General features: G+C 40.8%; 1 long non-coding RNA gene across 1 annotated transcript; it reads left to right on the top strand.

The window, feature by feature from the left end:
- Positions 1–202: 202 nt before the first annotated feature.
- Positions 203–4532, top strand: LOC121042126 (uncharacterized). Its single transcript, XR_005795991.1, has 3 exons — positions 203–1023; positions 2718–2805; positions 3227–4532. It is a non-coding gene; the product is annotated as an uncharacterized LOC121042126 (long non-coding RNA).
- Positions 4533–26016: the final 21484 nt, after the last annotated feature.

Here is a 26016-nt window from a genome sequence, read left to right as displayed (position 1 = left end):
CGGAGCTGGTGAACTACCAGCGACAGTGATGGCCCAGAATGCCTCTCAGCCCCACAGTGGGCAACGTTCTGAAAGTGAATTTTCACCCTGAGCTGATGACGTCAGTCTCCTGGCTGCCAGCCCGCTGGATGGAGTGCCCCCCCCCCCCCCAGTTATTCTTTTGTTTGCTTTTTTATTCACGCATGTCAACGCTCCACCTGTAACGTGCTAAACACATTTTCCAGGTCAGGGGAATATAGTAAAAGGATGCATAAGAAGTTGACCTCACCAGACTCTGAAGGAAACATACAAATTTCTTATTACGGAAAGAGGGATTCACCGAAGTGATGATGTTTGAGCTAGGTTCTGGAGGAAAGAACCGTGTGGGCAAAAACCAGGAAGGAACGTGAGGTGAAGACCCAAGGACAGGGGCAGAACTTTGTGTGCTGGCTGTAAAAGGAAGCAGGATGGCTGGAGATACAACTGGAACAGTAGTTGGGGAAAGCCTTGAATTTGGGGAATTGGGGCTGACCCTGGCCTTCTCCCCTTCCCTGGCCTTATCCTCTTCCTCTCCTCTTCTCCTCTACCTGTCCCTGGGCACCCTACCCACATCCTGGTTTCAGTGCTGTTGGTGCCAAATCTCTCCTGACCTTTGGATCCACATATCCCCCAACCTACTTGGACATCTCCACAGGATGTCCCTCAACATCTCAAACCCACATGTACACATTGACAGCATCCCCCTCCAGATTTGATTCTCCTGTACTCCCCTTTTCAGCAAATGCTTTCCACCTCCACCCAACTGCTCAAGCAAGAAACCTAGGGACCATACTTGACTCCTTTCTCCCCTTTATCCACTTACCCTATCAGTCATTAAGTTCTAGTGATTCCACTCCCACATAGCTCCCAAATCCATCTAGGACTCTTTTCTACCCCTCTCCGTGTTTGGATGGTTACAGTTGCCTTCTCACTGTTCTCCCACCTTCTAGTCTTCTCCACCCTCCAATCCATCTCCCATTGCAACCAAAAGACTCTTTCAAAAAGGTAAATTGGTGATATTACTCCCTTGTTGAATATACTTCAGTGACTCCCCATTGGCTTTTAGGATAAAATGCAAACCCCTTAATATAACTTATGAGCCCTTTGTGAGCTCATCCTTCCCTTTCTCTTGAGCCTTGTCTTTCCCCTCCCTCTCATCCCCCAGGGCCATAAAGAACTATCCTCCATGCCCTACCCCCTCTGCCTCCCCACTCTTCTTCCTCACTCTCCCTTTACTCCTTTAACTGTTTAATACCTATTCATTCTTGAAATTTCAGCTTGGAAACTCCTCTCCCCACCAACTCTGAATTGGATACCTCTCCCATGTGCCCCTATTTTCCCCTTTATTGACAATTGTCACATGGGTTGTAATGACCTGGTTACTTGTCTGTCTCATCCATCTGACTGTATGTCCTACCTTTTTTAAATTATTGTGTCTTCAACAGTGTCTGGCTCATAGTAAGCATTCAGTCAGTATTTGTTGGATGAATCAACAAACCAATCAATGACTCACTAAAAAGGTCTGAACTTTACCATGACACTTTTAAGCAGGGGAGTCATATGTTCAGAAATGGTCTCAATTCCCAATTTATCAACAACCTTTCCATCCTGGTGAAGTCTAACTAATACATCCCATTGGCTCTACCTTCAGATGATGCCTAGAATCCAACAACTTCTACCAACACCTCTTTATTTATTCCTCTACCACTACACCGTCCCTATTTCTATCACCAGGATCATTCAGGAGCCTCCTAACTGTTCTTTCTGTTTATCCCCTTGCCTCCTGAAGTCTCTTCTCCAAATAGCAAACTGATTGTGTCCTCTGCTCAAAACCCTGTTCTATCACCGTGCCCCAGACATAGGCCTTGCTGCTCTTGAATTCACCAAGAGCCTCTCATCTCAGGGCTTTGCACTTCGGTTGTTCCTTCTGCCTGAAATCTCTTTCCTGGGGATCCAGAAGGCTCTTTTCATCACTTCGCTGAGGTCTGTGCCCAAACGCTACATTTCCAGAAAGGCCAGCCTTGGCCACTCTAGATAAAATAGCCTCCTTCCCTCATGTTTGATTTTTCTGTTTGGCATTTGTCACCACCTAACAGGATGCACATTTTTGTTCATTTGTTTATTGTTGATCTGCTTCCATGGGAATGTAAGTTCCCTGGGCAAGAACACTGAGTCAACAAACATTCTAAGGGGCCTGTGCTCAGTTTTTGCTCTGCCTCTTCCCCACCTCTACTCCACCTTTAACACTCAGCTCAAGTGACATTTCTTCTGTAAGGTCTTCCCTGATCTTCCAGGATAAATGAATCCTTCCCTCTCCTTCATCCTCCTGGTTCTGCGAACAAGGACTCAGCTTGAACATACGTTGCAACCACTGAAACCATGTCTGTGCCCATGAGTAGACTCGGGCCATTGGATGCCCCCAGTGAATCTATATGTGGGAAGGACAATGCAGTATTCCATTTAGCACTGCATTTGCTTCCCAATCTGGTCCCCCACTGGACTCATGTCTGAGTTCTGTGGAAGTGTAAGGAAAAGTGAAGAGTACTTTAAGTAAAAACTAAAAGGGACTAAATGCAATGTTTAAAAAATGGTACACAAATTAACCTCCTTCATGCCCTCCCCCCATGAGAAAGCAAAACAGAAAAGGAGGGAGAACATTCCCTAGCCCCACACCACAGGACAGCTTTGTCACCTCCCAGGCTCCAGTGAATCAGCAGCATCTGTGCCAGCAGAAGGGCAATACCCATGGATCAGGATGATTTCTGGAAGAGCAGAGCCAGAAGAGAGGTAAAGGCAGAAAACTGCCAAAGTCTGCGATAACTGACCGGACCTGCTCATGAGCACACATGAGATGCTCCCTGGGGGGTTTCGGGGGGAGTGTGGAGGAGTTCCATATTTACATGGAGGTCAAGTACTACCAAAATGTGAACACTAAAACATTTATATTAGCGCAATTTCTGTATACATGTTTGGGTGTCTGTTTTTCCCACTAATTTATGAGCTGCTTTGGTGGTAAGACCCATGGTTTTTATTAGCTGGTTCATGTATGTGGATGTTTAGTGAGTGTTAATAGAAATGTTTGTCCAAGGAGAAAAGGAAGGAAGAAATGGGTGGGGGAAAGGAGGGTGGATTTGCCACAGTCAACCCTAGAAGACAACACTCCAGTCTACTTTGGAAAACACCTCACTGTCTTTTTTCTTCTCCACAGGCCAGTTTCAGGAGAGCTCCTCCAGAATTCCTGATGGAAACTTAGAAGATGAGCATTAGTGGGACGAACTACAGCCCCAATTACTGTTCCTGTCCAGGGGCCACAACTAGTACTCATTGCCTCCTTCATTGTTTTCAATCCTAAATTCTCCTCACCCTCAGTTAGCATCTCCTCTGGTCTCAGTGGCTTACCTGAGGATATGAGCCCCTGACCACCATGCCTTCTCAGGCCAAGGTCACTGCACTTGTCCCCTTATTGTCAAAATCGAGCAAGAGAGTACTGAGAAGCATTCAAACTGGCCAAGATGATGATTCTCCTTCTTGCCTGTTGGTCTCTGCAAACAAGGTGCCCAAAGTGCTCAGGTAGTAGCTATAGCTTATAGATCAATAGTACTCTTGCTGTATCCTCTGGTGGAAGATTCCCCCTCGGGGGACAAATATCTCTAACCCTGCAGAGTCCAGAGTTGTGAGAGTTGGAAGCTCAAATTCCACAGGTGCCCACTGAGAGTGATGGTAGTAGGTCCCTCCTGATTCTACCCCTTGGTTCCTGGGTCCATGAATTCTTCTGAGTGGGGACATGGCACCATATGAAAGTCTTTGATTCAAGATGTACATGGTATCCTGGAAGATGAACCCCATCCTCATAAAGTATTGCCTCCAAGCTGGTGCTTCAAGAGGGCCATTCTGATGCCCTATCAGGGAAGTAGCTTCTGGGTGGTCCCGTATATGACTAGATGAGCAAACCCTGTGATTATGGACTCATTCCTGAACCTCCACTTCAGTGAGTTGGGTCCCTGATCTGACATGATGTTATGTAAGATCACTTGTGGTGGTGAATGAAATATTCAAAAAGACCTCAGACAATGGTGCTGGTTAAGATCTTGCGGGCAGGGAAAGTAAACAGCATCCAGAATATATGTTAATTCCTGTTAGGATGAATCATGGCTCCTCCAGAATGGAAGGGGTTCAATGTAGTCAACTTGCCACTATATTGCCGATTAGTCTCCTGAATAGTTGTTATTATATTGGGGGTATATTCAATAGCAACAGTAGCTAAAATTAGTTTTTGTAAGTGGGAGCCTATGCTATTACTCATACTAGCCTCTGTCTCTGCTGCTGTAACCTCTTTATTCACGTGTCCTTAGTGCCAGCACTGGGTGGCTGATGACAGAGACTAGCTGAAGTCATCTGGCCAAGTGAATTTTGCTTTTCTTAGTTATTTAGTGCCTCTTTCATGGTGGATGCTTTCTGGTGGGTGTCAACATGTGATACAAAGATCTTCATACTAGTGGCCTCGGTGGCTCAGTCAATAAAGCACTGATCTTGATCGTGATCTTGGAGTCATGATTTCAAGCCCCACGTTGGGTGTGAAGCCTACTTAAAAAAAGATCTTCATACTTTGTGGTGATGCACCTATACACCTATCCGTCCTTGTGCTTCTATCCCACAATCCTTGTCCCTAATCTTCCTAAATTTCTTCTTCCAGGCCCTTACTAGCCATAGAGTCTTTACCATTGCCCCTGAGTTCATATATATTCCAACCTTGGGGGCACTTGTCTATCCACAAAGTAGATGCCCAGGTGCACCTCCTGAAGTTCTGCGCACTGAGATCTTTCACCACTGTTTCTCAAGGCCACCACTAATTCAGGCTGTATTGTAACTGCCATCCATTCTCAGCTTGAGGTCACAAACTGAGACAACTTTACACTAGCCAAATACAGGATTTTTCCTCTTTTCAGCTGGTTGTAAGGGATCCTACATACAGCCATCAGTGTGATCTGAGGAGGTGCTATTATAATGGTGGTGTGATGGTCTGGCATCTGGGCTGCCTGCTCAAGCAAAACCTGTGTAAACCATCTGTAAGCCTACATGTGTTCAATCCCAGATGTGCCACTTCCACCATAGGATGGATTGTTGCTGGCTGCCTGATATTATGTCTTAGTAGGTTTGATAGAACCTGGCTCATAAGGTAGTTCCTGACATGTGTTCACTTGGCATCTCAAAATCAGACCCAGTAGTACACCAGCAGTTTGGTTTTTTTTTCAAAAGGCACATAAATCTCTCCTATAGATGGCATGGCATTGCTCCAACACCCCAAGGACTTATGTTGTGATTCCCAGTGGAAATTGCCATAAATTACACACAGCCTCTTTTTCTACCACTGAAAACACTAATATCATGCATACCATCTATATGATATATAGATAGAAGCATATGGCCAAGTAGCAAGACTGCTTGCACCAAAGCCTGAACCTGCTGTATAACCTTTTCCTTTCCGGAGTTCCAATTAAAGCCTGTAGCTTTTTGCATCACCTGGTATATGCGCCAGAGCAATATTCTTAGTGTGCAATATACTATATCCAGAACCCAAAGAGAACTACCAGGCATTATGCTTCCTTCTTCATTGTAGGAGGTGCAATAATTTATCTTTTTCTTTGGACAGGATATGTGGCATGTCCTTGACACTGGACCCCTAAACATCTTTCTGATAGGACAGGCTCCTCAACTTTATGCAGCTTATCTCCCACCTCTGGAGTACATGTGTCAGACCAAGGCCTCTAATGTGCTGGCTGCATTTTGTACATCTGGCTGAATTAGTATGATGCAATCGGTGTAATAGATCAGTGTGATGTTCTGTGGGATGTCCAAACGGTCCTGATCTCTGTGGCCGCATTATGAGAGAGGCTGAAAGTTAACATAGCTCTGGGGGAACACCATAGATGTACACATACTGGTTTATGTCCCATGTGAATGCATACTGTTTCTCAGCCATTCTTCTCATAGGGATTAAAAAGAACCCGTTCATTGGGGGCGCCTGGGTGGCGCAGTCGGTTAAGCGTCCGACTTCAGCCAGGTCACGATCTCGCGGTCCGTGAGTTCGAGCCCCGTGTCGGGCTCTGGGCTGATGGCTCAGAGCCTGGAGCCTGTTTCCGATTCTGTGTCTCCCTCTCTCTCTGCCCCTCCCCCGTTCATGCTCTGTCTCTCTCTGTCCCAAAAATAAATAAACGTTGAAAAAAAAAAAAAAAAGAACCCGTTCATCAAATCAATGTCCACATAAAATGTATCTAAGACTCTGTTGATTTTTCTAGCAAAGATACGAAACCTGGTGTGGGGGCTGCAATAGGGCTCCTCCTTGGGTGTCTTATCTGGCCATCTACTTCCACTCTCTAGGTTTCGTCTGATTTGTGTGGGAACAATACTGGTGAGTTAAATAGAAAAATGATGGGGAAGGACACCTAGTTGGCTCAGTTAGTTGAGGGTGCAATTCTAGATCTTGGGGTTGTGAGTTCAAGCCTCACTTTGGGTGTAAAGATTACTTAAAAAAATTAATAACTTTTTTATTTTTTTATTTTTTTTTTATTTTTTTTGTTTTATTATTTTTTTATTTATATATGAAATTTATTGTCAAATTGGTTTCCATACAACACCCAGTGCTCATCCCAAAAGGTGCCCTCCTCAATACCCATCACCCACCCTCTCCTCCCTCCCACCCCCCATCAACCCTCAGTTTGCTCTCAGTTCTCAACAGTCTCTTATACTTTGGCTCTCTCCCACTCTAACCTCTTTTTTTTTTTTTTCTCCTTCCCCTCCCCCATGGGTTCCTGTTAAGTTTCTCAGGATCCACATAAGAGTGAAACCATATGGTATCTGTCTTTCTCTGTATGGCTTATTTCACTTAGCATCACACTCTCCAGTTCCATCCACGTCGCTACAAAAGGCCATATTTCATTTTTTCTCATTGCCACGTAGTATTCCATAGTGTATATAAACCACAATTTCTTTATCCATTCATCCGTTGATGGACATTTAGGCTCTTTCCATAATTTGGCTATTGTTGAGAGTGCTGCTATGAACATTGGGGTACAAGTGCCCCTATGCATCAGTACTCCTGTGTCCCTTGGATAAATTCCTAGCAGTGCTATTGCTGGGTCATAGGGTAGGTCTATTTTTAATTTTCTGAGGAACCTCCACACTGCTTTCCAGAGCGGCTGCACCAATTTGCATTCCCACCAACAGTGCAAGAGGGTTCCCGTTTCTCCACATCCTCTCCAGCATCTATAGTCTCCTGATTTGTTCATTTTGGCCACTCGGACTGGCGTGAGGTGATACCTGAGTGTGGTTTTGATTTGTATTTCCCTGATAAGGAGCGACGCTGAACATCTTTTCATGTGCCTGTTGGCCATCCGGATGTCTTCTTTAGAGAAGTGTCTATTCATGTTTTCTGCCCATTTCTTCACTGGCTTATTTGCTTTTCGGGTGTGGAGTTTGGTGAGCTCTTTATAGATTTTGGAGACTAGCCCTTTGTCCGATATGTCATTTGCAAATATCTTTTCCCATTCCGTTGGTTGCCTTTTAGTTTTGTTGGTTGTTTCCTTTGCTGTGCAGAAGCTTTTTATCTTTATAAGGTCCCAGTAATTCACTTTTGCTTTTAATTCCCTTGCCTTTGGGGACGTGTCGAGTAAGAGATTGCTACGGCTGAGGTCAGAGAGGTCTTTTCCTGCTTTCTCCTCTAAGGTTTTGATGGTTTCCTGTCTCACATTCAGGTCCTTGATCCATTTTGAGTTTATTTTTGTGAATGGTGTGAGGAAGTGGTCTAGTTTCAACCTTCTGCATGTTGCTGTCCAGTTCTCCCAGCACCATTTGTTAAAGAGACTGTCTTTTTTCCATTGGATGTTCTTTCCTGCTTTGTCAAAGATGAGTTGGCCATACGTTTGTGGGTCTAGTTCTGGGGTTTCTATTCTATTCCATTGGTCTATGTGTCTGTTTTTGTGCCAATTAACTTTTTTAAAAAAAGAAAAAGAGTATGGATTCTTTAGATCCTTGAAGGTCGCTTTTCTGTATGCTGCCAGAAAGGCCCTCTAGCTTTTATACATGGTTTCCAATTGCCTGTTAATTACTCCTAGTCTTTAAAAAAGTTTTTCCCTAAGACCTCAGTGAAGCTTAGTAATTGCCACCCAGTGCCATTGTGCTGTTAGTTTCCCCCCTCCATGTTTCTCAGGTGCCTGGTACATTCCCTTCCGTAGGCATACCATCTCAATTCACCACCAGTGAACATTTTCACAACTGGACCATCACTTTATGTTAAGAGCTATCTGTGTTCCAGGTACTGGCAGTGAGGGGGTCCTCAGTGTGAGGCTAGCAAAGGGCAATACAGCTCCAAAACCCCCATCTGATCACCAGCTTTCTCAGACCACTCCTACACTTCTACTCCTCTCAGAAGTAGGCTTTTCTCTTGGAACAAGAAACATGATGGCTAGTAGGAGGGCGCTCTTAGGACGCACACATGTGGAAAGTGAGACAGTAGCAGAATTAGGCAGAAGGAGAAGCTGGGCTGAGGTGTAGACCTGAACAATAATCCAAAGGAATGTGAATTTTCTGTTATTGAATTAGATGGCAATGCATTGTGTTTATTATGCGATAAAATGATAGCCAAAAAAATATGATATCTATTGACTAAAAACTCAACACAACATTCTTGACTCATAGAACACCCATCAGAAAAAAACTAGAAAATTTAAGAGAGAATATATCTTCTACGTGAGATATTTAAAACAGACTATTTCATTACATCAGAACTTCTTCAAAAATGTAGAGAAGGAAAATGAAGCTGCAGCTGAAGTTACTGAGTCATTCGTTAGCCGAACAACAAATGCCATTTACTGATGGTGAATTAATTAAATTGGGTTTGATTGCATCAGCTGACAAAATGTGTGCAGAAAAAATTAACTTGTTTACTACTATGAAATTTGGGGGCAGAAGAGAACGTGGGAAGCAAGTCAGCAATCAATTGAAAGTCAAAGCAGATTATTCCCTTGGCTTTGATGAGTTAATAGATGTTACTGATACTGCTCAGTCATTATTGTTTATTCAAGGAGTCAACGCCATATTTGAAATGATGGTAGGATTAGTCTCCATCAATACTCTGAATGAACAGAATATTTTCAAAGAAGTTGAGGAAACACTAATTCAATACAACCTGAAGTGGAATCTGCAAAGATGTATTACAACTGATGGTGGTAAAAATATGTGTGAAGCAGAAAGGACTTAGACAAATGTAAAAGTTTGCAAAAATGCAAGGTGTGCAAAGCCTATAGGTATTCACTGTGTTGTGCATCAGCAGTTACTTCATTGAAAAAAATATTTTTAAGTTTATTTATTTATTTTGAGGGAGAGAGAGAGCACGCATGCGCACTTGTGCACACGAGTGCGGGAGGGGCAGAGAGAGGGGAGAGAGAGAAAATCCCAAGCAGGCTCCATCTGTCAGCACAGAGGCCACCTCACTAACTGTGAGATGATGACCTGAGCCAAAATCAAAAGTCACATGTTTAACCAACAGAGCTACCCAGGCGCCCCTCATTGAAAATATTTTTAAAAATTTCTTTAATGTTTTATTTTTGAGAGAGAGAGATTGAGAGTCAGAGTGCAAACAGGGGAGGGACAGAGAGAGTGGGAGACACAGAATCTGAAGCAGGCTCCAGGCTTTGAGTTGTCAGCACAGGGCCCATCGTGGGGCTAAAACCCATGGACCCTGAGATCGCGACCTGAGTTAAAGTCGGACACTTAACCAACTGAGCCACCCCTGAAAATATTTTTAATCTATCACATGTTATTTTCTCACAGTGTCAATAGTGAATTTCATTCACTCTAGTAGACTATTGTCAGTTCCAAGATTTTTGGTGTGTCAGAAATGCTGAATATCGTGACTTATCCTATCATATAGCAGTTTGACAACTTAACGGTGGTAAAGTTTTATTGGATTGTTTTAGCCCAAGACCTACGTTGAAATTGTCCTCATATGCTTATAACAGCTTAATTTGCCATAGCCCCAAACTGGAAATAATCTAAATGCCTATTAATTAGCAAATGAATTAACAAATTGTGGTCTAGTATAGTCAGTGGTGCTGTGGACTGAACGTGTCACCCAAAACTCATATGTTAAAGCCTTATCCCCCTCCCCCAATTTGATATTTGAAGATGGGCTTTTGATGATTAGGTGTAGAGGAGGCCATGAGGATGGAGCTCTCATAATGGGATTAATGTGCCCTTCTTCTCTCCCGCATGTGATGACCCAAAGAGAAGGTGGCCATCTGCAAGCCTGGAAGAGAGTCCTCACAAGAACCTGATCATGCTGACACCCTGATCTCAGACTTCTGGAACTGTAAGAAAACACATCTCTGTTGTTTAAGTTATCCAGTCTATGGTATTTTGTTAGGGCTTCCCCAAATGACTAAGTATGGTCTATTGCATTCATTGTAAAACAATTTAAAAAGTACACACTACTCACACATGCAACAACATGAATGAATCTCAAAAGCACGATACTAAGTGAAAGAAGCCAAACACAAAAGACATATGATTCTATTTATATGACTGTCTGCAAAAGGCAAAACTATAGGAAAAGAAAGCAGGTCAGTCGTTTCTAGGAGTTAAGCCTGGCAAATGGGCATGAGGGAACTTTCCAGGGAGATTAAAATGCTCTATATCATGATTGTAGTCTGTTTACAATGACAGTATATACATTTATCAAAACTAAAAAAACTATACATTTAAAATTGGTGAATTTTACCATATATAAATTTCACCTCTGTAAAGTTGATTAGAACACATATCCACACAAACATGCCCAGCTGGTCGCCAGCTTTATAGAAACATAACTGAAACATTTCATTTTGAAATCTGACCCACATCCTCCATTCAGTCCATCAGCAACTCTTGTTGGTTTTAGCTTTCTGCTTCCACTCTGGTCCAAGCCATGTTCTCTCTCACTGGCATAATTGCAGAAGCCTCCCAACTAGTCTCTGAGCCTCTGCTCTTGCCTTCACAGGCTGTACTCCTCAACACAAATAGAGATGCTCTTAAACTATAAACCACATTATACCATCTTTGTTCAAAACCCTCCCTTATAAAACTGAGGGAAAAAAATCCAAAGCTCTCATGGTGTCTTCAAATCATTCCTTGACCTTCCCCTACTCAGCTCTCTGCTTTATCTCTTTTCTTCCACTTTAGGTACCCTTTTATTCTATCTCCAATGCATAGGCATGCTCCTGCCTTGAGGCCTTTGTACATGCTGTTCCTTCTGTCTGGAAAGCTTTTCCTGCAGAGCTTCTATTCTGGCTTGCTCCCACTCTTCAGTCAGGTCTTAGCTTTCTTCAACCACTGATATGTAGCCCCTTCTCCATTTTATTCTTCTTCTAACTATGTTTTGTTTTTCAGGGCAAGGGCTTTGTTCTGTTCACTGCTGTATCCCTTGTATCTAGAACAATATCTGGTACATGTAAATTCTCAATGCATACTTCATGGATGAACAAATGAATAGATGGATGAAGAGTTGAGCCCTTTGCTATGAAGCCTTTTTAGACCTCCCAACCTGCACTTATCTCTCCCTTTTCCTCATCCCTTTGGCTTTGGTTGTCTTTGCTTCTTTGTTTTTTGTTTGTTTGCTTAAGTAGGCTTTGTGCCCAGTGAGGAACCAAAGGTGGGGCTTGACCTCAAGACCCTGACATCAAGACCTGAGCTGAGATCAAGAGCCAGATGTTTAACCACTGAGCCACCAAGGAGCCCTTGTTTGTTTTGTTTTGTTTTTTTATAACAACTTTATTGAGATATAATTCATGCATCATATAATTCACCCACTAAAGTTTTACAAATAAATTATTTTCGTAAGTTCAGAGTTGTGCAACCATCACCACAGTCAATTTTAGAATGTTTTCATCACCTCAAAAGGAAATCTCACACTCCAGCTGTCACATCCTTATCACCCTGCCCCTCAAGCCTGAAGCAGCTACTCATCTACTTTCTGATTATGCAGTTGCCTATTATGAACATTTTTTAAGTAAATGGAATCATATAATCTGTGGTCTTTTGTGACTAGCTTCTTTCAATTAGCATAACCATTCCAAGGTTCATTGTGTTGTAACATGTATTTTGAAATGGCTGAATAATATTCTTTTATAAGGACATACTGCATTTTATTTATTCATTCATCAGTTAATGGATGTTTTGGGGTTTTTTCCCACTTTTTGGCTCTTATGAATAATGCTGCTATAAACATTTGTGTACAAGTTTTTGTCTGGATATGTTTTCACTTCTATAGGATTAGAATTGGCAACTTTATTCCTAGCCATTTAAGGAACTACCAATCTGTTTTCCAAAGTGGTTACACCATGTTACATTTCCACCAGCAGTGTTTGAGTGCTCTCATATCCACATCTCTTTGATTGTACTCCATTGATCTATATATGACTTTGTCATTTTGCCACAATACAAATATTTCACTGTGTTCCTGGGACCAGTTTGAGCCTTAGGTTGTTATTGACCTTAGGGATTAATGTTTTTTTTATTTTAGTTTTTTTTTAATCTATTTTGAGAGAGGGAGAGAGAGATAGAGCTAGTAGGGGAGAGACAAAGAGACAGAGGGAGAGAGAGAGAATCCCATGCAGTCTCTGCATTGCCAAAAGTGGGGCCTCGAGCTAAAGAACCACAAGAACATGACCTGAGCCAAACTCTGACACTTAACTGACTGAGTCACCCAGGTCCCCTGAGTTAATATTTGATATATGTGACACTCACTACCTCAACTGAATTGTAAACTCCTTTATGGCAGAGTCTATGTCTTGTACATATTCCCCTTCATTACATGGTGAAGTAACAGGTGTACAGCAGGTGTTGCTTAGGGGAATAAGAACAGAAGTTGACAACAACTATAAAAAGAGGAAGAAAGAAAGAAAGAAAGAAAGAAAGAAAGAAGAAAGGAAGAAAGGAAGAAAGAAAGAGAAAAGAAAGAGGAAGGAAGGTTAAAAAGAAAGGAGGGAGGAAGGGAGGGAGGGAGGAAGGAAATAAAAGGGAATTCAGGGCCACAGCAAAAGCTAGAAGCTAATCATTTGAATTTTAAATGCAATAATGAGAGGCCAAGCATCAAGAAGCTCATTCTTTTGCTTATTCTTGAAAAAGTAACACGTTGTGAGGTTTCTTCATGCAAAGCTGGGTACCTTCTTTACAGCATACATGAGAATTAATTCAAAATAAGCGATAGACCTAAATGTAAGAGCTAAAACTATAAACTTCTTAGAACAAACTATAAGAGTAAATCATCTTGACCTCAGGTTAGGTAAAGCCTTCTAGATATGACACTGAAAGCATGAACAATGAAAGAAAACATTGAAAAATTAGACATTATCAGTAGACTTTGTACTTCAAAGGACACCATCAGGAAAGTGAAAAGACATTCCACAGAATGGGAGAAAATATTTGTAAATCACATATTTGGTAAGGGATTATATCCAGAATATATATAAAGAACACTTCCAACCCAATAATAAAAAAGAATGCATTTTTTATAAATGGGCAAAGAATCTGAATAGACTTTTTCCCAAAGAATATATACAAGTGTCTTCATGTACCAAAAAGCATATGAAAAAATACTTGGCATCATTAATATCAAGGAGATGTAAATGAAAACCACAATAGAAGACAGCAGAGAATCCCTTTCTGTGGAGATAAAAGAAATAAAATGTAGTCAGGATAAAATTAAAAATGCTATAACCGAGGGGCGCCTGGGTGGCGCAGTCGGTTGAGCGTCCGACTTCAGCCAGGTCACGATCTCGCGGTCCGTGAGTTCGAGCCCCGCGTTGGGCTCTGGGCTGATGGCTCAGAGCCTGGAGCCTGTTTCCGATTCTGTGTCTCCCTCTCTCTTTGCCCCTCCCCCATTCATGCTCTGTCTCTCTCTGTCCCAAAAATAAAAAATAAAAACGTTGAAAAAAAAATTTAAAAATGCTATAACCGAGATGTAATCTAAAATGGATGCCATGATGGCAAGGTTGAACAAAGCAGAGCAGCAAATCAGCGATATAGACAATAAAATTATGGAGAATAATGAAGAAGAAGAAAAAAGAGGTAAACAAAAGCAAAAGATCACAATACAAAACTTAGAGAACTCAGTGATTTATTAAAAAGGAATAACATCTGAATCATAGGAGTCCCAGAAGATGAAGAGAAAGAAAAGGTGTCTGAAGGTTTATGTGAGCAAATTATAGTGGAAAACTATAGTGGAAAACTTTCCTGTCTGGGGAAGGACACAGACATCAAAATCCAAGAGGAAGCCAAACTTTCACTCCTTGCAGATGACGTGATACCCTAGGTGGAAAACCCAAAAGACCACCAAAAAACTGCTAGAACTGCCACAAATTCAGCAAAAGCACAGGATATAAATTCAATGTACAGAAATTGGTTGCATTTCTATACAGCAATAATGAAGCAGCAGAAAGAGAAATCAAGGAATCAGCCCTCTTCACAATTGTGCCAAAAACCATAAAATACTTAGAAATAAACCTAACCAAAGAGGTGAAAGAGCTATACACTGAGTTACGAGAGAAATTGAAGAAAGTTAGGAGAGAAATTAAAGAAGACACAAAGAAATAGAAAAAGATTCCATGTTCCTGGATAGGAAGAACAAATATTGTTAAAATGTCGATACTACCCAAAGCAATCTACATATTCAATTCAATCCCTATCAAAATAACACCAGCATTTTTCACAGAGCTAGAACAAACCGTTCTAAAATGTGTATGGAACCAGAAAAGACCCCAAATAGCCAAAGTAAAGTTGAAAAAGAAAATCAAATCTGGAGGCATCACAATTCCAGACTTCAAGCTGTATTTCAAAGCTGGAATCAAGACATTATGGTACTGGCACAAAAACAGAGTAGAGAACTCAGAATGGAACAGAGTAGAGAACTCGGAAATGGATCCACAGCTGTATGGCCAACTAATCTTTGACAAAGCAGGAAAGAATATCCAATAGAAAAAAGGCAGTCTCTTCAGCAAATGGTGTTGGGAAAACTGAACAGCGACATGAAGAAGAATGAACCTGAACCACTTTCTTACACCATACACAAAAATAAACTCAAAATGGTTAAAAGACCTAAATGTAAGACAGGAGGCCATCAAGATCCTAGAGGAGAAAACAGGTAACAACCTCTTTGACTTCGGCCACAGCAACTTCTTACTCAACGTGTCTCCAGAGGCAAGGGAAACAAAAGCAAAAATGAACTATTGGGACCTCATCAAAATAAAAAGCTTCTACACAGCAAAGGAAAAATCAGCAAAACTAAAAGGCAACCGACAGAATGGGAGAAGATATTGCAAATGACATATCAGATAAAGGGTTAGTATCCAAAATCTCAACACTCAACACCCAAAAAACAACTTGAGTATCAAACTCAACACCCAAAAAACAACTAATCCAGTGAAGAAATGGACAAAAGGCATGAATAGACACTTTTCCAAAGAAGACATCCAGATGGCCAACCAACACATGAAAAAAATGTTCAACTTCACTCATCATCAGGGAAATACAAATCAAAACCATGAGTTATCACCTCACACCTGTCAGAATGGCTAACATTAATACCTCAGGCAACAACAGATGTTGGCGAGGATGAGGAGAAGAAGGAATCCTTTTGCACTGCAGGTGGGAATGCAAACTGGTGCAACCACACTCTGGGAAACAGTATGGAAGTTCCTCAAAAAATTAAAAATAGAACTATCCTATGACCCAGCAATTGCACTACTATGGAACAAAAAATACTGATTCAAATGGGCACATGCACCCCAATGTTTACAGCAGCACTATCGTCGATAGCAAAAGTATGGAAAGGGCCCAAATATCCCACGGCCAAAGAATAGATAAAAAAAGATGTGGTACACACAATGGAATATTACTCAGAGATCAAAAAGAATGAAATCTTGCCATTTGCAGCAACACGGTTGGAATTAGAGTATATTATGCTAAGTGAAATAAGCCAGTCAGAAAAAGACAAATATCATATGATTTCACTCATGTGGAATTTAAGAAACAAAACAGATGAACATTGGGCAAGGGAAGCAAAAATAAGATAAAAACAGAGAAGGATACAAACCTCTAGAATCACTATAATTTAAAAGGCAGATAATAACAATAGTTGAGGAGGATGTGGAAAAACCAGAACCCTCATCCATTGCTGATGGGAACCCTCCTAAATGGTACAGATGGTTTGGGAAACCACCTGACAGTTCCTCAAAATGTTAGACAGAGTTACCAGATGACCTAGCAATTCCACTCCTAGGTGTATGCCCAAGAGCAATGAAAATGTGTGTTTACACAATACCTGTACACAAATATTCATAGCAGCATTATTCATAATAGCCAAAAAGTGCAGACAAAGCATATGGCCATCAACTGATGAAGGGATAAATAAAATGTGATATATTCACACAATAGACCATTATTCATTCATAAGAAAGGATGAAGTAGTGATACATGCTACAGCATGGATGAACCTTGAAAAAGATTATGCTAAGTAAAAAAAGCTAGTCACAAAACACCACATTTGTATGATCTATTTATGGAAATGTCCAGAGTAGGCAAATCTGTAGAGATAAAAAGTAGATGAGTAGGTTGTCTAAGGCTGAGAGGGGAATGAGGAATGGGGAGTGACTGCTAATGGGTATGGACTTCTTTGGGGGGGTAATAAAAATATCTAAGATTGGCTGTGGTGATGGTCCCACAACTCTGAGTACATGAAAACCCATCGAACTGTACACTTTAAGTGTGTAAATTGCATAAGCTATAGATACACAACATAGTTACACACACATCACACACACACATCACACATGAGGGTAAAAGATGTTATGATAAGTTCTCCTGTTTGTTTTCTGTTTTAAAAAATCATTTGAAAAAGCCAGTAATTTAATCAATAATTGCATAGGTCTTGTACACACCTCACACACCAACCTCGACCCACCAGTGTTTCAGGACTCCATGAATGAGAATCATTGCTTCACATCTTAATTTAATATGCTTAACACCCCTCAGTCCTCTCTGTATCCATCTATATGGCTCAAATTTGATGCTCCCCAAAGCTTCCCCAGAACTTCTGTACAGGAGTATTTTAGGGGCAGCAGTCTGGCTAGAAGAAAGACATCCAAGGATTTGTCGTGAAGCTGTGTTTGCACAGCAGACCCACTTTTTCACTTAAAATTGGAGGCTGATGGAGATTGGACCCCAGAGTTCTGCTTCTCAGTGGTCCCCTCCTCTGCTTCAATAAGGGCCACATAGAAATGGGCCTATGTTCTTAAAATCTCCTTCATTTTTTCAAGGCTCATCTGTGTTCTCAACAAGCAATCATTTTGCTATGACATTAGCTGATTGTCTAAATACAGCACCTGAAAATGGCCCTATGTTTTAGCAGTGTCTGCCAAAACAGGACTTCTTTCTTTGTGCTAAAAATACCTACACATGATTTTAACTATGCCACTTTCAGATTCTCCTTTCAACTCATCTGTTCCTTCCAATGTGTTGTCATTTCTCTACTTGGAAATCACGACCATGAAACCTTGAACGTTAATGGGTTATGCAAACAGGTTCCCTTGGTATATTTTTAATAATCACTGCCCTTGGGGCGCCTGGGTGGCGCAGTCGGTTAAGCGTCCTGCTTCAGCCAGGTCACGATCTCGCGGTCCGTGAGTTCGAGCCCCGTGTCAGGCTCTGGGCTGATGGCTCAGAGCCTGGAGCCTGTTTCCGATTCTATGTCTCCCTCTCTCTGCCCCTCCCCTGTTCATGCTCTGTCTCTCTCTGTCCCCAAAATAAATAAACGTTGAAAAAAAATTAAAAAAAAATAATAATCACTGCCCTTATTATTACCAGATGTCAAAAATCCCAAATGATAACAGAGTGATGGACTTTAAAGGTAAGATTATTTGGGCTAGGGAAATGTGATATTTTTGTTCTCTGAGAGATAGCAGGTGTCTGACCTGGGTTTATATTCACGACATCTTAGACAAGTTCCTTGATTTCACTGACTCTGTATCTTCATTGATCAGAAGGTGCTGTCGTTACCTTCATCATAGGGTTTTGGTGAGAAATGTGTGGGATTTCATGCTGTAGTAGTTATCTACTGCTGTGTAGCAAGTTACCCTCCACAGTTAGCTTAAAACAACATTTATTATCTTACAGTTTCTGAGGGGTAGGGAATCACCGAATGGCTCAGCTGGGTGGTTCTGGCTCAGACTTTCTCACAAGATTACAAACTATTGGCCATGCCCGTAGTCTCTGAAGAATTATGTAGGGTCGGGGAATCACTTCCAAGTTCACCTGTGTAGCTGTTGGCAGGAGGTTTCATTTCCGCACCACAGGGATCTATCCATGTGGCTTTTTCCTAAAGGCAGGGAGCAGTGAGATAGAGATACCAAGATGTAAGCTGAAGTCCTTTATAACCTAAGCTTGGTAGTAACACACCATCATGACTGCCATATTCCACTGGTAAGACTAACCAACCCTGCTACAGTGTGAAAGAGGAGTATGCCAGGGTGAAATAACAGGAGGCAGGTGTCACTGGAGGCCACCGTGGAAGCTGGCTACCACCTAAGAAGGGACACCTGGACACCACGACTTCAACAACCATTTATTGAGCAGTTATATGCAGGCTCTATTATGGGCCCAGGAGGCATAAAATAGGCATAGTCCTCACCCTCAAGAGCTTCCAATTTAGAAGCTCATAGTAAGTGCTTAAGACATATGTTTTCTCCTCATAAGAAACACAAATACTTTATAAAAAGAGATCTTGTTGGGGAGCCTGGATGGTTCAGTCAGTTAAGCATCTGACTCTTGATCTCAGCTCAGGTCTTCGTCTCAGGGTCATGAGTTCAGAGATCTTGCTAATCTTGCTAATATAGACACAATCCAAGTAATTCCCACTTGGGAAAGTTGAGAAACTCTCCCCAAATGTGACAATTACAAGCTGGAAGACTCTGCAAATTTCAGTTTAGAGGCTGAGAATTTATAATAAGAATCCTAGCTGAAGTAAAGACATTATAATCATATGTGAGAAAAAGGTGTAATAAGCAAACTGATGGTATTTATCATCGTTTAAAGGTGGTTATTTTCCAAAATTATTCTTTCAGACATTAGCTGCATCTATAGGCACACTAATAAAAAAGGTTCTAAAGTCATGGCCTTCTTAATTCCATGTGAAAGCAACTAACATGGGACCTCTCTTTGACAATGACTCATCCACTGTCAATTTTCTTTATGTTTAATATAATGTATATATAGGTATGTATAGATTATATAAGAAGGTGACCTTGACTTTCACATCTTCTAGAATGCACTCTGATCTTCTCCTGGTTTGTCCCAATTAGTGAGCTTTTCCTCTCCTCATACTTGTGCTAAAATATTCAGATTTCAGACTCTTAGAGGAGACATGTATGATTCGTGGGATTAATGGCCAAGAAATTTGCCTACATTATCGAATTAGCCATGCATTTTGCCAGTCTTCATAATGCTGAAGTGAAGCTTGAGATTTATACATAAATATTGAACTCTTATTCTGAGCATGATAAAACATGCATATCTTTCCAATATATCCATAGATAGAAATGAATACTAAAAGGTTTGCTGGTGCAGAAGAACCTGCCGGTACCCAAGAGATACAATCTGAAGTCCCACTGGATGACCGTCCTTCCCTGTAATGCCCTGGACCGGCCTTCAAGGGCACCTGAAGACTCTGTGGTTCAGTAGCTGTTTGCTGAGCCTGAGGTTCTCCACTTGCAGAAGATGGAGGAGAGGAGACTGATACCATCTCTGCTCCCATAGATTTAAGGAAATACACTTGTCCCTTAGTCTCCTCCTTCATGAGAAAGAGTAGGGATTATGTCTGTGTTATTCACAGATGTATTCTCAGTGCTTAGAAAAGGGATTTCAATAAAAAGCTTCTGCACAGTGAAGGGAACAATCAGCAAAACTAAAAGGCAATGACACATCAGATAAAGGGTTAGTATCCAAAACCTACAAAGAACTTATCAAACTCAACAGCCAAAAAACAAATAATCCAGTGAAGAAATGGACAAAAGACATGAATAGACACTTCTCCAAAGAAGACATCCAGATGGCCAACTGACACATGAAAAAAATGCTCAACTTCACTCATCATCAGGGAAATACAAATCAAAACCATAATGAGATATCACCTCACACCTGTCAGAATGGCACACATTAACGACTCAGGCAACAACAGATGTTGGTGAGGACGCGGAGAAAGAGGATCTCTTTTGCATTGTTGATGGGAATGCAAGCTGGTGCAGCCACTCTGGGAAACAATATGGAGGCTCCTCAAAAAACTAAACATAGAACTACCCTACGACCCAGCAATTGCACTACTAGGCATTTATCCAAGGGATACAGATGTGCTGTTTCGAAGGGACACATGTACCCCCGTGTTTATAGCAGCACTATCAACAATAGCCAAGGTATGGAAAGAGCCCAAATGTCCCTCAATGGATGAATGGATAAAGAAGATGTGGTATATATGTGCAATGGAGTATTACTTGGCAATCAAAAAGAATGAAATCTTGCCATTTGCAACTACGTGGATGGAACTGGAGGGTATTATGCTAAGTGAAATTAGTCAGCCAGAGAAAGACAAACATCCTATGACTTCACTCATATGAGGACTTTAAGAGACAAAACAGATGAACATAAGGGAAGGGAAACAAAAATAATATAAAAACAGGGAGGGGGACAAAACAGAAGAGACTCATAAGTATGGAGAACAAACCGAGGGTTACTGGAGGGGTTGTGGGAGGCGGGGTGGGCTAAATGGGTAAGGGGCACTTAGGAATTTACTCCTGAAATCATTGTTGCACTATATGCTAACTAATCTGGATGTAAAAATTTTTAAATAAATAAATAAATAAATAAATAAATAAATAAATAAAATTATTTTTAAAAAAAGAAAAAGAAAAAGAAGAGGGATTTCAAGTAATCTTCATTAGAATCCCCGAGAATGAAATCATCACTTGAACCCTAGGAGTCTTCATACTCACCTCACACACCATGAAAATGTCATGAGAGCCTTGGGGCCGAGCAGAGAGGCCAGACCTTCCGCATTACCCACAATGCTGCCTCCCTGCTTTGCTGCCAGTGCCTGCTTCTTGTTGACCAATTTCATTTCCCACACTCTACCCCGGTGGTTCCCAATCTTCAGCCCAAGATGAAGTTTTTAGCATTTTTCAGTTAAATGACAAAAAATTTTAAAATGTAGTGAGTTTTCCACAAAACTTAGTGGAAAGGACTATTCTGAAACTAGGATTTTCTTTTTTCATTTTTTTTTTCAGTGTTAGTTTAGTATGTTTCATATGAAGTGATGGTAGTAGATAGTAGCTTTTTAAAACATGTCTCACTGGGCAACATGGAATAGTGGCAGTCCCATGTGATGTCTCTATTTTTTTTTTTCTTAGATCTTGAATTCCAAAAGTCTGAGAACCATTGTAATACCCATTCAATCCCCACCTCATTCTTGAGGCCTTCTTAATCATTCAGGGCTTACTTTTCCTTTCTTTAAAAAAAATCATGGGGTGCTTGGGTGGTTCAGTGCGTTAAGTGTCCGACTTTGGCTCAGGTTATGATCTCATGGAGTGTGAGTTTGGACCCCAAGTTGGGCTCTGTGCTGACAGCTCAGAGCCTGGGACCTGCTTTGGATTCTGTGTCTCCCTCTCTCTCTGCCCCTTCCTTGCTTGTGCTCCTGTCTATCTCTCTCTCAAAAATAAATAAACATTTTAAAAAGTCAGTTTGGATACTTTCCCTCTAAAGTCATAAGTATATAGTATAGGACAACTGGTAAATTTAAAAACTCACAAAGGAGAAAATGGAAATCCTCTGTAATACCACATCTCAGAGAAAATAAGCAGTCTGAAAGATGACCTTCTATTCCATTTGCTGAGTTTATCATTGAATTTTTTAAACAAAAATGGAGTTATTTTGTATAAGCTGTTTGCTAACTTCACCATACCTCATCCCCCCACCCCACCTTCTCCTTCTCCACAATTAAGTACTGACTTGGTATAACAGTGACATGTGTGAGCCATTTAATCCTCACAACAGCCCTCTGATGTGGGTACTGTTATTTAAAAACATTGTTTTATTAAGTAGGCTCCATGTCCAGCACAGAACCCCATGCAGGGCTCAAACTTATGACCCTGATATCAAGGCTTGAGCTGAGATCAAGAGTTGGATGCTTAACTGACTAAGCTACCCAGTAGCCCCAAGGTGGGTACTGTTATTATTCCATCTTTGTAACTGAGGCTCAGATAGGTTACAATACATTCCCATTGTACAGAGCCGCTGAGTGGTAGAGCCTGGATTCTGACCAGCAGTACCCGGCACTGGAGCTCAAACTGTAAAACACAGTGTGATTCAGCTCACTTCCATTATGTGGATTTACCACAATTTATTTAACCAGTGTTTTACTTTTGTTCATTTTTATCCCCCTCTTCTTTAAAAAAATTTTTTTTTGGTATTATAAATAAAGCTGCTGTGTACAACCTCAAGATTAAATCTTTGTGTACATTATCCATAAGTATTTCCATGAATAGTTTCTAGTAGAAGGTTTGCTGTGTCAAAAAGATTGCAGAGTTTTAAGCTTTGGTGAGTTTTGCCAAACTGCATTTCAGATTGTTGTGCCTTTTCAGAATGTTGTAACCTTCAACACTCCCTCCAATAGGGAGATAGGGCTGGTTTTCTCACACTTTGCCAACACTGGGAATTTTTAGTTTTTGTTTTTTTAAATCTTTGCCAGTGTGAGATGCCAAAAATGAACGTTCATGATGCTTTAATTTGCTTTTCTTCTTTTTTAATTTAATTTAATTATTTTTTTAAATTTACATCCAGATTAGTTAGCATATAGTGCAACAATGATTTCAGGAGTAAATTCCTTAGTGCCCCTTACCCATTTAGCCCACCCCGCCTCCCACAACCCTTCCAGTAACCCTCGGTTTGTTCTCCATACTTATGAGTCTCTTCTGTTTTGTCCCCCTCCCTGTTTTTATATTATTTTTGTTTCCCTTCCCTTATGTTCATCTGTTTTGTCTCTTAAAGTCCTCATATGAGTGAAGTCATAGGATGTTTGTCTTTCTCTGGCTGACTAATTTCACTTAGCATAATACCCTCCAGTTCCATCCACGTAGTTGCAAATGGCAAGATTTCATTCTTTTTGATTGCCAAGTAATACTCCATTGCACATATATACCACATCTTCTTTATCCATTCATCCATTGAGGGACATTTGGGCTCTTTCCATACCTTGGCTATTGTTGATAGTGCTGCTATAAACACGGGGGTACATGTGTCCCTTCGAAACAGCACATCTGTATCCCTTGGATAAATGCCTAGTAGTGCAATTGCTGGGTCGTAGGGTAGTTCTATGTTTAGTTTTTTGAGGAGCCTCCATATTGTTTCCCAGAGTGGCTGCACCAGCTTGCATTCCCATCAACAATGCAAAAGAGATCCTCTTTCTCCGCGTCCTCACCAACATCTGTTGTTGCCTGAGTCGTTAATGTGTGCCATTCTGACAGGTGTGAGGTGATATCTCATTATGGTTTTGATTTGTATTTCCCTGATGATGAGTGAAGTTGAGCATTTTTTTCATGTGTCAGTTGGCCATCTGGATGTCTTCTTTGGAGAAGTGTCTATTCATGTCTTTTGTCCATTTCTTCACTGGATTATTTGTTTTTTGGCTGTTGAGTTTGATAAGTTCTTTGTAGGTTTTGGATACTAACCCTTTATCTGATGTGTCATTTGCAATATCTTCTCCCATTCTGTCTGTTGCCTTTTAGTTTTGCTGATTGTTTCCTTCACTGTGCAGAAGCTTTTTATTTTGATGAGGTCCCCGTAGTTCATTTTTGCTTTTGTTTCCCTTGCCTCTGGAGACTTGTTGAGTAGGAAGTTGCTGCGGGCAAGATCAAAGAGGTTTTTGCCTGCTTTCTCCTCAAGGATTTTGATGGCTTCCTGTCTTACATTTAGGTCTTTTAACCATTTTGAGTTTATTTTTGTGTATAGTGTAAGAAAGTGGTCCAGGTTCATTCTTCTGCATGTTGCTGTCCAGTTTTCCCAGCACCACTTGCTGAAGAGACTGTCTTGAATCCATTGGACATTCTTTCCTGCTTTGTCAAAGATTAGTTGGCCATACATTTGTGGGTCCATTTCTGGTTTCTCTATTCTGTTCCATTGATCTGAGTGTCTGTTCTTGGGCCAGTACCATACTGTCTTGAGGATTACAGCTTTGTAGTATAGCTTGAAGTCTGGGATTGTGATGCCTCCTGCTTTGGTTTTCTTTTTCAAGATCGTTTTGGCTATTCGGGGTCTTTTCTGGTGACATACAAATTTTAAGATTATTTGTTCTAGCTTTGTGAAGAATGCTGGTGTTATTTTGATAGGGATTGAATTGAATACGTAGATTGCTTTGGGTAGTATCGACATTTTAACCATATTTGTTCTTCCTATCCAGGAGCATGGAATCTTTTTCCATTTTTTTGTGTCTTCAGTTTCTTTCATAAGCTCTCTATCGTTTTCAGCATATAGGTTTTTCACCTCTTTGGTTAGATTTATTCCTAGGTATTTTATGGTTTTTTGTGCAACTGTAAATGGGATCGATTCCTTGATTTCTCTTTCTGTCACTTCATTGTTGTTGTATAGGAATGCAACCAATTCCGGTGTGTTGATTTTATATCCTGCAACTTTGCTGAATTCATGAATCAGTTCTAGCAGTTTTTTGGTGGAATCTTGTGGGTTTTCCATATAGAGTATGATGTCATCTGTGTAGAGTGCAAATTTGACCTCCTCCTGGCTGATTTGGATGCCTTTTATTTCTTTGTGTTGTCTGATTGCAGAGGCTAAGACTTCCAATACTATGTTGAATAATAGTGGTGAGAGTGGACATCCCTGTCTTGTTCCTGACCTTGGGGGGAAAGCTCTCAGTTTTTCCCCATTGAGGATGATATTAACGTTGGGTCATTCATATGTGGCTTTTATGATCTCGAGGTATGATCCTTCTATCCCTACTTTCTTGAGGGTTTTTATCAAGAAAGGATGCTGTATTTTGTCAAATGCTTTCTCTGTATCTCTTGAGAGGATCATATGGTTCTTGTCCTTTCTTTTATTGATGTGACGAATCACGTTGTTTTGTGGATATTGAACCAGCCTGCATCCCAGGTATAAATCCCACTTGGTCGTGGTGAATAATTTTTTTAATGTATCGTTGGATCCGCTTGGTTAGTATCTTGTTGAGGATTTTTGCATCCATGTTCATCAGGGAAATTGGTCTATAGTTCTCTTTTTTAGTGGAGTCTCTGGTTTTGGAATCAAGGTAATGCTGTCTTCATAGAAAGAGTTTGAAAGTTTTCCTTCCATTTCTATATTTTGGAACAGCTTCAAGAGAATAGGTGTTAACTCTTCCTTAAATGTTTGGTAGAATTCCCCTGGAAAGCCATCTGGCCCTGGACTCTTGTTTTTTGGGAGATTTTTGATTATTGATTTGATTTCCTTACTGGTTATAGGTCTGTTCAAATTTTCTATTTCTTCCTGTTTCAGTTTTGGTAGTATATATGTTTCTAGGAATTTGTCCCTTTCTTCCAGATTGCCCATTTTGTTGGCATATAATTGCTCATAATATTCTCTTATTATTGCTTTTATTTCTGCTGTGTTGGTTGTGATCTCTTCTCTTTCATTCTTGATTTTATTTATTTGGGTCCTTTCCTTTTTTCTTTTTGATCAAATTGGGTAGTGGTTTATCAGTTTTGTTAATTCTTTCAAAGAACCAGCTTCTGGTTTCGTTGATCTGTTCTGTTTTTTTTGGTTTCGATAGCATTAATTTCTGCTCAAATCTTTATTATTTCTTGTCTTCTGGTGGTTTTGGGTTTTATTTGCTGTTCTTTTTCCAGCTCTTTAAGGTGTAAGGTTAGGTTGTGTATCTGAGATCTT

Source organism: Herpailurus yagouaroundi, unplaced genomic scaffold (genome assembly GCF_014898765.1).
Source record: "Herpailurus yagouaroundi ecotype Mexico unplaced genomic scaffold, PumYag 184, whole genome shotgun sequence".
Classification (NCBI taxonomy): Eukaryota; Metazoa; Chordata; class Mammalia; order Carnivora; family Felidae; genus Herpailurus; species Herpailurus yagouaroundi.
This window is presented reverse-complemented; position numbering and strand designations above follow the sequence as displayed.